This window comes from Protopterus annectens, chromosome 14.part0 (genome assembly GCF_019279795.1).
Source record: "Protopterus annectens isolate FY-2018-M chromosome 14.part0, PAN1.0, whole genome shotgun sequence".
In the NCBI taxonomy this organism is placed as follows: domain Eukaryota; kingdom Metazoa; phylum Chordata; order Ceratodontiformes; family Protopteridae; genus Protopterus; species Protopterus annectens.
This window is the reverse complement of record NC_056748.1, coordinates 1,020,427,095-1,020,440,769: the sequence shown is the minus strand read 5'-3', so window position 1 is coordinate 1,020,440,769 and position 13,675 is coordinate 1,020,427,095.

Sequence of the window (13,675 nt, the reverse complement as noted above, 5' to 3'; positions counted from 1 at the left end):
ATAAATAAATTAAATGCAGAACTATATGAAAAAGAACAGATAAAAGTGTACTTAAATTCACTTATACATCCAGTTGATTTCAGGTAGATCTTAGCCAGAGCAAAGCTCAGATAATAAGCAGAAATAACCCAAAATGTACCACTTATATAAGGCAGGACAGGATATCAGTGATGAGGTGAAACTACCCCCACTGCTATCAATGGCTACACAGAAATTCTAACAAGTACTCTGTAGAGACACAGCCACAACTTTCAGTTGAGTTAATATTCAGTGAGAAACACAAATAAATAAATTAAATGCAGAACTATATGAAAAAGAACAGATAAAAGTGTACTTAAATTCACTTATACATCCAGTTGATTTCAGGTAGATCTTAGCCAGAGCAAAGCTCAGATAATAAGCAGAAATAACCCAAAATGTACCACTTATATAAGGCAGGACAGGATATCAGTGATGAGGTGAAACTACCCCCACTGCTATCAATGGCTACACAGAAATTCTAACAAGTACTCTGTAGAGACACAGCCACAACTTTCAGTTGAGTTAATATTCAGTGAGAAACACAAATAAATAAATTAAATGCAGAACTATATGAAAAGAACAGATAAAAGTGTACTTAAATTCACTTATACATCCAGTTGATTTCAGGTAGATCTTAGCTGGAGCAAAGCTCAGATAATAAGCAGAAATAACCCAAAATGTACCACTTATATAAGGCAGGACAGGATATCAGTGATGAGGTGAAACTACCCCAACTGCTATCAATGGCTACACAGAAATTCTAACAAGTACTCTGTAGAGACACAGCCACAACTTTCAGTTGAGTTAATATTCAGTGAGAAACACAAATAAATAAATTAAATGCAGAACTATATGAAAAAGAACAGATAAAAGTGTACTTAAATTCACTTATACATCCAGTTGATTTCAGGTAGATCTTAGCCAGAGCAAAGCTCAGATAATAAGCAGAAATAACCCAAAATGTACCACTTATATAAGGCAGGACAGGGTATCAGTGATGAGGTGAAACTACCCCCACTGCTATCAATGGCTACACAGAAATTCTAACAAGTACTCTGTAGAGACACAGCCACAACTTTCAGTTGAGTTAATATTCAGTGAGAAACACAAATAAATAAATTAAATGCAGAACTATATGGAAAAGAACAGATAAAAGTGTACTTAAATTCACTTATACATCCAGTTGATTTCAGGTAGATCTTAGCTGGAGCAAAGCTCAGATAATAAGCAGAAATAACCCAAAATGTACCACTTATATAAGGCAGGACAGGATATCAGTGATGAGGTGAAACTACCCCCACTGCTATCAATGGCTACACAGAAATTCTAACAAGTACTCTGTAGAGACACAGCCACAACTTTCAGTTGAGTTAATATTCAGTGAGAAACACAAATAAATAAATTAAATGCAGAACTATATGAAAAAGAACAGATAAAATGTACTTAAATTCACTTATACATCCAGTTGATTTCAGGTAGATCTTCACCAGAGCAAAGCTCAAATAAAAAGCAGAAATAACCCAAAATGTACCACTTATATAAGGCAGGACAGGATATAAGTGATGAGGTGAAACTACCGCTCGACTGCTATCAATGGCTACACAAAAATTCTAACAAGTACTGTGTAGAGAAACAGCCACAACTATCAGTTGAGTTACTATTCATTGAGAAACACAAATAAATAAATTAAATGCAGAACTATATGAAAAAGAACAGATAAAAGTGCCCTTAAATTCACTTATACATCCAGTTGATTTCAGGTAGATCTTAGCCAGAGCAAAGCTCAGATAATAAGCAGAAATAACCCAAAATGTACCACTTATATAAGGCAGGACAGGATATCAGTGATGAGGTGAAACTACCCCCACTGCTATCAATGGCTACACAGAAATTCTAACAAGTACTCTGTAGAGACACAGCCACAACTTTCAGTTGAGTTAATATTCAGTGAGAAACACAAATAAATAAATTAAATGCAGAACTATATGAAAAAGCAGATAAAAGTGTACTTAAATTCACTTATACATCCAGTTGATTTCAGGTAGATCTTAGCTGGAGCAAAGCTCAGATAATAAGCAGAAATAACCCAAAATGTACCACTTATATAAGGCAGGACAGGATATCAGTGATGAGGTGAAACTACCCCCACTGCTATCAATGGCTACACAGAAATTCTAACAAGTACTCTGTAGAGACACAGCCACAACTTTCAGTTGAGTTAATATTCAGTGAGAAACACAAATAAATAAATTAAATGCAGAACTATATGAAAAAGAACAGATAAAAGTGTACTTAAATTCACTTATACATCCAGTTGATTTCAGGTAGATCTTAGCCAGAGCAAAGCTCAGATAATAAGCAGAAATAACCCAAAATGTACCACTTATATAAGGCAGGACAGGATATCAGTGATGAGGTGAAACTACCCCCACTGCTATCAATGGCTACACAGAAATTCTAACAAGTACTCTGTAGAGACACAGCCACAACTTTCAGTTGAGTTAATATTCAGTGAGAAACACAAATAAATAAATTAAATGCAGAACTATATGAAAAAGAACAGATAAAAGTGTACTTAAATTCACTTATACATCCAGTTGATTTCAGGTAGATCTTAGCTGGAGCAAAGCTCAGATAATAAGCAGAAATAACCCAAAATGTACCACTTATATAAGGCAGGACAGGATATCAGTGATGAGGTGAAACTACCCCCCACTGCTATCAATGGCTACACAGAAATTCTAACAAGTACTCTGTAGAGACACAGCCACAACTTTCAGTTGAGTTAATATTCAGTGAGAAACACAAATAAATAAATTAAATGCAGAACTATATGAAAAGAACAGATAAAAGTGTACTTAAATTCACTTATACATCCAGTTGATTTCAGGTAGATCTTAGCTGGAGCAAAGCTCAGATAATAAGCAGAAATAACCCAAAATGTACCACTTATATAAGGCAGGACAGGATATCAGTGATGAGGTGAAACTACCCCCACTGCTATCAATGGCTACACAGAAATTCTAACAAGTACTCTGTAGAGACACAGCCACAACTTTCAGTTGAGTTAATATTCAGTGAGAAACACAAATAAATAAATTAAATGCAGAACTATATGAAAAAGAACAGATAAAAGTGTACTTAAATTCACTTATACATCCAGTTGATTTCAGGTAGATCTTAGCTGGAGCAAAGCTCAGATAATAAGCAGAAATAACCCAAAATGTACCACTTATATAAGGCAGGACAGGATATCAGTGATGAGGTGAAACTACCCCCACTGCTATCAATGGCTACACAGAAATTCTAACAAGTACTCTGTAGAGACACAGCCACAACTTTCAGTTGAGTTAATATTCAGTGAGAAACACAAATAAATAAATTAAATGCAGAACTATATGAAAAGAACAGATAAAAGTGTACTTAAATTCACTTATACATCCAGTTGATTTCAGGTAGATCTTAGCCAGAGCAAAGCTCAGATAATAAGCAGAAATAACCCAAAATGTACCACTTATATAAGGCAGGACAGGATATCAGTGATGAGGTGAAACTACCCCCACTGCTATCAATGGCTACACAGAAATTCTAACAAGTACTCTGTAGAGACACAGCCACAACTTTCAGTTGAGTTAATATTCAGTGAGAAACACAAATAAATAAATTAAATGCAGAACTATATGAAAAAGAACAGATAAAAGTGTACTTAAATTCACTTATACATCCAGTTGATTTCAGGTAGATCTTAGCCAGAGCAAAGCTCAGATAATAAGCAGAAATATCCCAAAATGTACCACTTATATAAGGCAGGACAGGATATCAGTGATGAGGTGTTGGGCCTAAGAGGGTGTCACCAGAGTCAGGTAGGAAGTAACACATATCTACTTCAGTTACACATGGATGCACGCTACATTTGGGGGCTTGTCCAGGATTGCCTGTACTGCCTTGAACTCCTCCCTATTCCCCTGTACATGTGGAAAGCTGCTCCAGCAGCAAGATGAACCCAGACTAAGCTATCCAAGTAGGTCAGAACCTTACACCAGAAGCTGCAGCTTCACTGACCATAAATTCTATAGGGCCTGAAATTGTGAATGCTTTTTCAAGTCTTGTAGAAAAATGCTTAAAGCCTATACAGCCATTCACTAAGTTTGGCTATCACAAATTCTGTCTCTTTTCTGGCAAACAACCCACACTTCAGGGAGAGGAAGATTTTTAATCTTGTCTGGATTAGGCTTCAATAGCCCTCGAGGAGTGGGTTATCCAAGAATCTCAGAAGAAGCAGTGGATAACTGAAAGTCTAAAGGGATTAGCTGTGGATACCATAATCGTTAAACCTAAGGATGGCTAAGCAAATTGCACAGCCAAGGACTATTTAGGAGTACTGCAGGATGTTTTGGAAGGACCGAGAGGGCTGTGGACCTAATGTATCAGTCTACAAAGAACATACATACCAAGAGGTTGGTGAGAAGCAGATTACATTAAGAGATTAGATAAAATGCACCACCAGATCATCCTAAAGAAGTGGGTGGATCATAAAGTAGCTGACCTAGTACGGAGTGGACACATTTTACAAGGAGCTCAAACTATGGACCCCATTATGTGAAAACTGAGGATGAGAAATAGGGAGGCGACTCTAACTTATTCTCAGTTGGTTAAAGAAGTGAGGGAAGATAAAGCTCTGTTGGAAGCAAAATCTCAAGGTTCAACAGCAATTAAAGCAGTGAGTGAACACAAGCAGGAGCCTATAGCTGTGCTTACTACTCAAACAGAGTCATGGCCCAGGGTGTCCACAATGTGGAGAGGTGTTACAGTTGCAGGTGCAAGTATCTTCCCTAACCGGCGTAATAGCTCAGGTCACCAAAACAGTTGCAGACTTGTAAAAAATAGTAACTTTAGCTGAAGGAGGAATACATCGGCTAGAACCTCCATCAAAGGACTCAGGAGAAATGAATCAACCGATACGTTCAGAGTTCTACTGGATTTTGTTTTTGCCAATAGGATACAGGGCATATAAAGCGACAGTGTCCAAATGCAGAGAACTTGAAAAGTGAACAAACTATTATTAGCTAGTCAATGCAGGAAAACTTCAAAGGGCCCCAATAAAGGAGCCAGCTAAGTCCAGTTACAAAGAGCCATAAAATCTAACATCAAGGACAGCATCCTGGATATCTTTTCCACACTAACCCTTGTAATGGGAGAGAACTACCTACTATGCACACTTCTAGCTCATCTGAGGTGAACAACCAAATTGGAAAGCCATCTCAGGAAAATCTCAGCATCTGAGACTGCAAAGCATTACTAAGAAAGAGTCGTATCCGTTAAAATGGTAAGGTCAACCATCTGTACCTCAACCGCATACTGACTGCCGTACAACTGAACAAATTCCGTAAACAGAAACTACCGGATGGCCTACTGGGACCATCCCCCATCGTGTCAGTAAAATAGAAGGGGAGTATAGTAGCACTGTTGGATACTGGTGCACAAATCACCATTCTGGACAGAGACTTCTACCTAAAATACTTAAAGCATTTGCCACTTGAAAAGTTAGAAGATCTGGAGATCTGGGGGCTAAATGACATGAAGTTCCCTTATGATGGTTATGTCTCACTCAAGTCTGAATTTTCCACTTCAGTTTTTGGGTCAACAGAAATTTTTGAAACTCTTGCTGTTGTGTGCCCCAGGCCAAAAGGAAAGGATTCAGCATCTATTTTAATGGGGACAAATATTGACCTCGTCAGAAGAATGCTGATGCCTCAGTTGACCCAGGAACACCCAACATTACATCCTCTCCTGAGACCAGCTTTTTGTGCCCTAGGGAGAAGGACAGCAAGAAAGATGAAAGTGGTCATGTGGACCCTGTCTGGGAAAGAGCATATAATTCATCCTGGTCAGGTCACCTGCTTAAGAGCCAAAGTGAGGATGTGTGGACAAATAGTTCCTCATCTCATGATGGAAATGGATCCAGAAAGTGACTTTGTCACTGGAGCTGGAACTAGTTCCAGAAGTTTGGCCTGGACAGGTTAAAACATCCGTATGACACTTTGCCTGTGGGGTTGAAGAATAAAGGAAGTACTGCCATTGTCCTGCATTCACAAGTGCATTTGGGAAATGTTTATGCTGGCACTCCCTTACCTGCTTCTGTGTTAACAAGGAATGAAATGAGAGCAGGTCCATCGAGGCTGAAGCTGGAAGATTGTGATGGATCCACACAGTCTACCAGTTTTTACTATGCCTCGAACCAGCTATCACTGTGTATGTTTAATTATTGCTAGATTGATTATTGCTAGATTTTGATATGCCACTACCTCACTATATGCTGCTAATATTGTAACAATACAATGTGCTTAAGAGCAGGCCTTGCTCACTGATTACTGGTATTACTGAACTTTGTTAACCTGTAAGTTGTTTATCAGCTTAAAAGATGTTTACCAGAATGTGGGGATTTCAAAGAGGAACTATATCACAAGTTTGTTAGCCAACTGTTCTAAAAAGGGAAGTAAGGCACAAGACCAGACATTATGAGACTTGTTTACAACGCGAAATGATCTGTAATTTTCTAAAATATTCCATCAACTCATGATGAGCTTGTAATGTCATATTTCTACAATATTCCATCATCTCATGATGAGCTTGTGATCAATATGTCATTAGTTGACCCTATTGTTTGTTCAAGACTATAAAAGCCTCAAAGGCTAAAATGGAAATCATCATCATCCGGATTTGATCACAGCACCAGCCTGAACTGAGCTTAGAGACATTTTGCCAGTATTGGCCTTGCCTTGACTGAACAAATAGCTGCACTGGATAAGATAGAAGTCTTCTTATCAGTGGCAAAGATGATTTTGTTTATGCATATACTTGTAAGTACATGATCTGTTAGTTTTTCTGTTTATTTAGTATTAGTTTTTACTGTTTATTTAGTAAGTTTTTGTTTAATAAATTGTTAAGCTTTCTTTGAGCCTTGGTGTCTTGTGTCATTTCTAATCCTGTATTAATCTCAGACTTTTAAAGTAATGGGCTAGTTCAAAAGATATTGATATAGGAGGTGGCCTTTTGTCCCCTGAGTGGGTAACCATAGCTAGAGAGCTACTAATGAGAAAGAAAAATTGTTTTTCTACCAGTGAACTGGATGTGGGTTGAGCAAAGAGTGCAGAACACCAAATAAGAGTGAAAGAGGACCGGCCTTTCAGGGAACATTCCAGAAGAGTAGCCCAGGAGACCTGAGGACTTAAGAAAACATTTGGAAGAGCTCACAGCCACAGGGATAATTCGAGAGTCAAGAAGTCCATATGCCTCTTCCATTATCATTGTCAGGAAAAGAATGGGTCAATTCACATGTGTGTTGACTATTGTACTCTGAATCAGCCGAACCATTCCAGACCAGTACACAACTCCCCGGATTGAAGATGCTCTAAATTGCCTGGTGGGCACTAAGTGGTTCAGTGTGCTAGACTTAGGGAGTGGATACTATCAAATCCCTATGCACCCAGAAGATAAAGAGAAGACTGTCTTCACCACTCCTTTGGGATGTTTTGAGTTTGATTATGTGCCTCATGGTTTATCAAATGTACTGGCAACTTTCCAGAGAATCATGGAAAGAACAGTTGGAGACATGCATCTCCTGGAAGTCTTGGTCTACCTGGATGACATCATTGTTTTTGGGAGGACCCTAGAGGAGCACGAAAAAGACTGATGAAAGTATTGGACAGGCTTGAGAAGGAAGGCCTGAAGTTGTCATTGGACAAATGCAGGTTTTTCCAACCTTCAGTGACCTATGTGGGACATGTAGTGTCTGCAAATGGGATATCCACAGATCCCAGCAAGGCAAAGTTGGAAGCTGTGGCACCTTGGCCCAGACCCACAACTATCGGGCTACAGCACTGCAATCTTTCCTGGGTTCTGTAGTTACTATAGAAGGTTTGTGGAAGGATTTTCAAAGATAGCAAGACCCTCAACCATTTGCTCCGAAAGATGAGAAAGCAGATGAAACAGGATATCCTTGTGAAGAAGCCCAAGGACCGAGAGGCTCTAAATAACTCATCGAGTCGCTTGTCTCCTGAGTGTGAAGAGTCCTTTGAACAGCTTAAGTATTGCCTCACAAATTCCTGTGCTTGCATTATGCTGACTCAGCAAAGCCATCTCTTTACATGTGAATGCTAGCAGGCATGGCTTCTAGGGGAGTTCTTTACCAGGAGTATGATAATAAGCTGAGAGCTGTGGCTTTTATCAGTTGAAGTTTATCCCCACAGAAAGAAACTATCCTGTGCACAAGTTGGAATCCCTTGCCTTAAAGTGGGCGGTAGTGGGCAACCTGCATGACTATCTCTATGGGGCTGAATTTGAAGTGCAGACTGACAACAATCCTCTGACATACATCCGGACACTGGAAAGCTATATGCTGCTGGCCACAGATGTATGGCAGCTCTATGCAACTATAATTTCAGTTTGAAATATCACCAGGACATGAAAATGAAGATGCGATGGTCTGTGCAGAAGACCTCATGGAGAGTTACACCAACGATGAATGGATGGAAATTCTGTGCCAGGGTGAGAGCTATGTGTCAGATTGCAACCTGCTATTAACACACTGAATGTTGGGCCCAGAAGTTGGGTCTGTCTGCAGCAAGCATACCCCAGGCTTACTGTAATCTGGTCACTTTGTGGGCTTCATCACTACCAGAAAAACTTTGAGTAATAGTGACCTCAGTTGAGATCTAAAGAGAAGACCCCTTGGGTCAGTTGGAGGTAGCTGCTTTAGAGAAGAAACAAATTGATATGCTTCGCACAGATATTCATCCTCTGACCAGACTTTTGGTAAAGAATGAGACAGACTCCAGATACAAAATGGACTAAAAAAAAGTGCATAGGAGATCCCCTAGTGCACTCGGCAGTGAAAAATGGCAATTGTTTCTTCCTCAGAAGTATAGAGAAGTAGTACTCCAGTCATTGCAAATGAACATGGTCATCTTGGTTATGACAGAACTATGGGTCTGGTATGAGACAGGTTCTACTGGCCATGCATGAAGCAAGATGTTGAGGATTATTGTTGTACATGTCTTCGTTGCATTCAGAAATACTCTGTCAACCAGAGCTGCCTCACTGGGTCAAATGGAGCAGTGGACCCATGGAATTGGTCTGTATAGATTTTATGCATTGAACCGAATGAAGATGGGATCAGTAATGTGCTGGTGGTAACAGACCACTATACCCGATAAGCTCAAGCATTTCCTCACTTGCAATCAAAGCTATTACAGTGGCAAAACTACTAGTTGAGACGTTCTTTGTACTATGGCTCGCCAAAAGGATACACTCTGACCAGGACGTGATTTTTGAGAGCAAGCTTGTCCATGAACTACTCACTCTTTGGGAGTTCAAAAAGTCGCACTACCTTATCATCCTCAATGGGATCCCAGCTGGAGCATTTCAACAGAACTTTACTAGATATGTTGGGGACACTATCTGCTGAGAAAAAGAGTCAGTGGAGTAGACATGTAGCCACAGTGGTGCATGCCTACAACAGTACTCTGCTAAAAAGTATGCTACAGGGTTCTCGCCTTACTTCCTAATGTTTGGAAGAGAGCTAATCTTCCTGTTGATGTTGCCTTTGGAGTCACAGCTGATGATACACCAGTGCGATCTCATGACAGTTATGCGTGGTAGAGACTCAAGAAGAACCTCAGACAGGCCTGTAGGCTAGCTGAAAAATTAACAGGACAAAGATATCAGTGAAACCAGGCTCACTATGACAAGAAAGTGAAGATGCATGATTTGCAACTAGGGGACAGAGTCCTTTTGAGGAATTTGGGTCTACAAGAAAAGCATAAACTAGCTGACCGCTGGCCAGTTATCAGCTACCTAATATCCCTGTCTATCAAGTTTGCCCTGAAGGGAAAGAAGGACCTATCAAAACCTGGCACTGCAACAACTTAATGCCTTTGGCAAAATCAGTGAGACTCATGAATCCAGAGCCTAGAATGGCTCAGCAGAAGCCTAACTCAAGGTAATCCAGAAGACTAAGGTGGAGAGGAAATATCCTCTCCAATGTTCAAGAGCCCATGCTTCCTCCTGCTGAAGGAGAGGAGGACAGTGACAATGGCTGGGGTTTCAGTGGGCTTTTTTATGAGGATGTGTGAGATCACATGAGACTGTAATCTCAATGTAAATGCACCAGAATTCATTCCTTGTCATTTAGACAGCCCAGACCTGACAATAAGACTAAGTGGTGTTTCTGTACCTCTTGCAGAACCTGATACTGATGGAGGCCACTGCTGCACAAACTTCTAGAAAATAGTGCTGGAGGACAGTCATACCATTATGGAAAAAGAAAGCTGAAGTTATACAAGAGGAGATTTAGAAGTAAACAATAATATACCTACTGAAGAAGACTAGACACTGAATGTGATGTGAGTGACAAACCTTCCTGGAGCAAAGCTCCTGAAGTTGTCTCTACCAAACCAAACTGCAGAGACTGATTCAGCCCCTAAGAGACTCTTACATATGGCAGTTTGGGACATAGTACACAGGAACCTGTGGCCATGTCTCATCAGAGAGTCTCTATGCCCATGAGCCCTATGCCTCTACTTCAGTGGTGACATCCATATCCCAAGTTAAACATAAGGTTGATTACCCTTGGTGAAATATTGCAAATTTTGAATGTAAAAATATTATTCAGCTGATGGTGCATTAGTGCTTGTAAATATTTTGCTCCTAATCTACCTTTGACTTGGGGTACCCAAGATTTTCAAGTGGGGGAGAGTATTCTCCACTGTATTTCATTAATAGTAGAAGTAATAGACTGGAGTTTTCTATTATACCACAAGTTGGAGCTCCTTTTCAGGAATATAAATGACAATTTTGAAAAGTGAAAGAGAGAAGACTGGAACACTAGCTGAAGGAGAGGGAAGACTGAAATATTACCTGAAGGGGAAACAGGCCTTGCAGCATGCACTGGATGTTTCTTCTTCTATTGTTTTGGGACACAGAGAAGTGAGGTAGCAGTTTGTGGGTCTGTCTCTTGCTGAAATCCTGGATGATGGTATTTTGTGGATTCAGGAGAAGTGCCCCTGAAAACCAGTAATTCCACACCTGCATATGATTTATGCAAGAAAAAAGTTCCCTTGGGCCTAGTACAGAGATGCCAGAGATGACTACCAAGAGTTCTGGGGGTGATTTTCCATTTTTGTCTTGAGGGAACTGCGGTGCCCTGGTCACTGGGATATTCTCGACTGGAGGGTGTGTGAGAGGCTTTTTGGCTGTCATTTTATACTTTTATAAGATTGTGGATCCCCCTAAATGTTTTTGTGGATTGGCAAATAGCTGGGATCATATGAGCTCCAGCCTTGGGCCCCATCATGCCGGCAGTAGGACTGTAAGTAGTCACTGGCCAGTGAACAGGGTACAATAGAGTGTCTCATAGTTGGTCTGTTTAGCTTCTGCATCTAGAGGGTTGCTCTTAAAAGACTCCTTATTGCTAAATGACATTTTCTCATACTCTGTATTTCTTTTGCATTATAAATCTCTATTGTTCAGTGACATTGCATTTTGTCTCATGTTAGTACTTTTGGCCTTATAGACTAGTATTTGCTAAATGACATTGCATTTCTCATATTCCTAATGGAGCAAAGCTCAGATAATAAGCAGAAATAACCCAAAATGTACCACTTATGTGAGGCACGACAGGATATCAGTGATGATGTGAAACTACCCCCACTGATATCAATGGCTACACAGAAATTCTAACAAGTACTCTGAAGAGACACAACCACAAATTTCAGTTGAGTTAATATTCAGTGAAAAACACAACTAAATAAATTAAATGCAAAACTCTATGAAAAAGAACAGATACAAGTGTACTTAAATTCACTTATTCGTCCAATTGATTTCAGGTAGATCTTAGCCAGAGCAAAGCTCAGATAATAAGCAGAAACAACCCAAAATATACCACTTATATAAGGCAGGACAGGATATCAGTGATGAGGTGAAACTACCCCCACTGCTTTCAATGGCTAAACAGAAATTCTAACAAGTACTCTGTAGAGACACAGCCACAACTTTCAATTGAGTTAATATTCAGTGAGAAACATAAATAAATTAAATGCAGATCTATATGAAATAGAGCAGACAAAAGTTTAATTAAATTCATTTATATGTCCAGTTGATTTCAGTTAGATATTTTCCAGAGCAAACCTCAGATAATAAGCAGAAATAACCCAGAATGTTTCACTTATATAAGGCAGGACAGAATATCAGTGATGAGGTGAGAGTACCCCTCATTGCTATTAATGGCTACACAGAAATTCTAACAAGTACTCTATAGAGACACAGCCAGAACTTTCAGTTGAGTTAGTATTCAGTGAGAAACACAAATAAATAAATTAAATGCAGAAATATATGAAAAATAGCAGAAAAAAGTGTACTTAAATTCACTTATAAGTCCATTTGATTTTAGCTAAATCTTAGCCGGAACAAAGCTCAGATAATAAGCAGAAATAACCAAAAATGTACCACTTATATAAGGCAGGACAGAATATCAGTGATGAGGTGAAACTACACCCCACTGCTATCAATGGCTATGCAGAAATTCTAACAAGTACTCTGTAGAGACACAGCCACAACTTTCAGTTGAGTTAATATTCAGTGAGAAACACAAATAAATAAATTAAATGCAGAACTATATGAAAAAGAAAAGATAAAAGTGTACTTAAATTCATTTATACATCCAGATGATTTCAGGTAGATCTTAGCCGGAGCAAAGCTCAGATAATAAGCAGAAATATCCCAAAATGTACCTCTTATATAAGGCAGGATAAGATATCAGTGATGAGGAGAAACGACCCCCCCCCACTGCCATCAATGGTAAACAGAAATTCTAACAAGTACTCTGTAGAGACAAAGACACAACTTTCAGTTAAATTAATATTCACTGAGAAACATAAATAAATTAAATGCAGATCTATATGAAAATGAACAGATAAAAGTGTACTTAAATTCACTTATACATCCAGTTGATTTCAGGTAAATCTTAGTTGTATCAAATCTCAGATAATAAGCAGAAATACCCCAAAATGTACCCCTTATATATGGCAGGAAAGGATATCAGTGATGAGGTGAAACTGCCCCCACTGCTATCAATGGCTACACAGAAATTCTAACAAGTACTCTGTAGAGACACAGCCACAACTTTCAGTTGAGTTAATATTCAGTGAGAAACACAAATAAATAAATTAAATGCAGAACTATATGAAAAAGAGCAGATAAAAGTGTACTTAATTCACTTATATGTCCAGTTGATTTCAGGTAGATCTCAGCCAGAGCAAAGCTCAGATAATAAGCAGTAATACCCCAAAATGTACCACTTATATAAGGCAGGACAGGATATCAGTGATGAGGTGAAACTACCCCCACTGCTTTCAATGGCTAAACAGAAATTCTAACAAGTACTCTGTAGAGACACAGCCACAACTTTCATTTGAGTTAATATTCATTGAGAAACATAAATAAATTAAATGCAGATCTATATGAAAATGAACAGATAAAAGTGTACTTAAATTCACTTATATGTCCAGTTGATTTCAGGTAGATCTCAGCCAGAGCAAAGCTCAGATAATAAGCAGTAATACCCCAAAATGTACCACTTATATAATACAGAACAGGA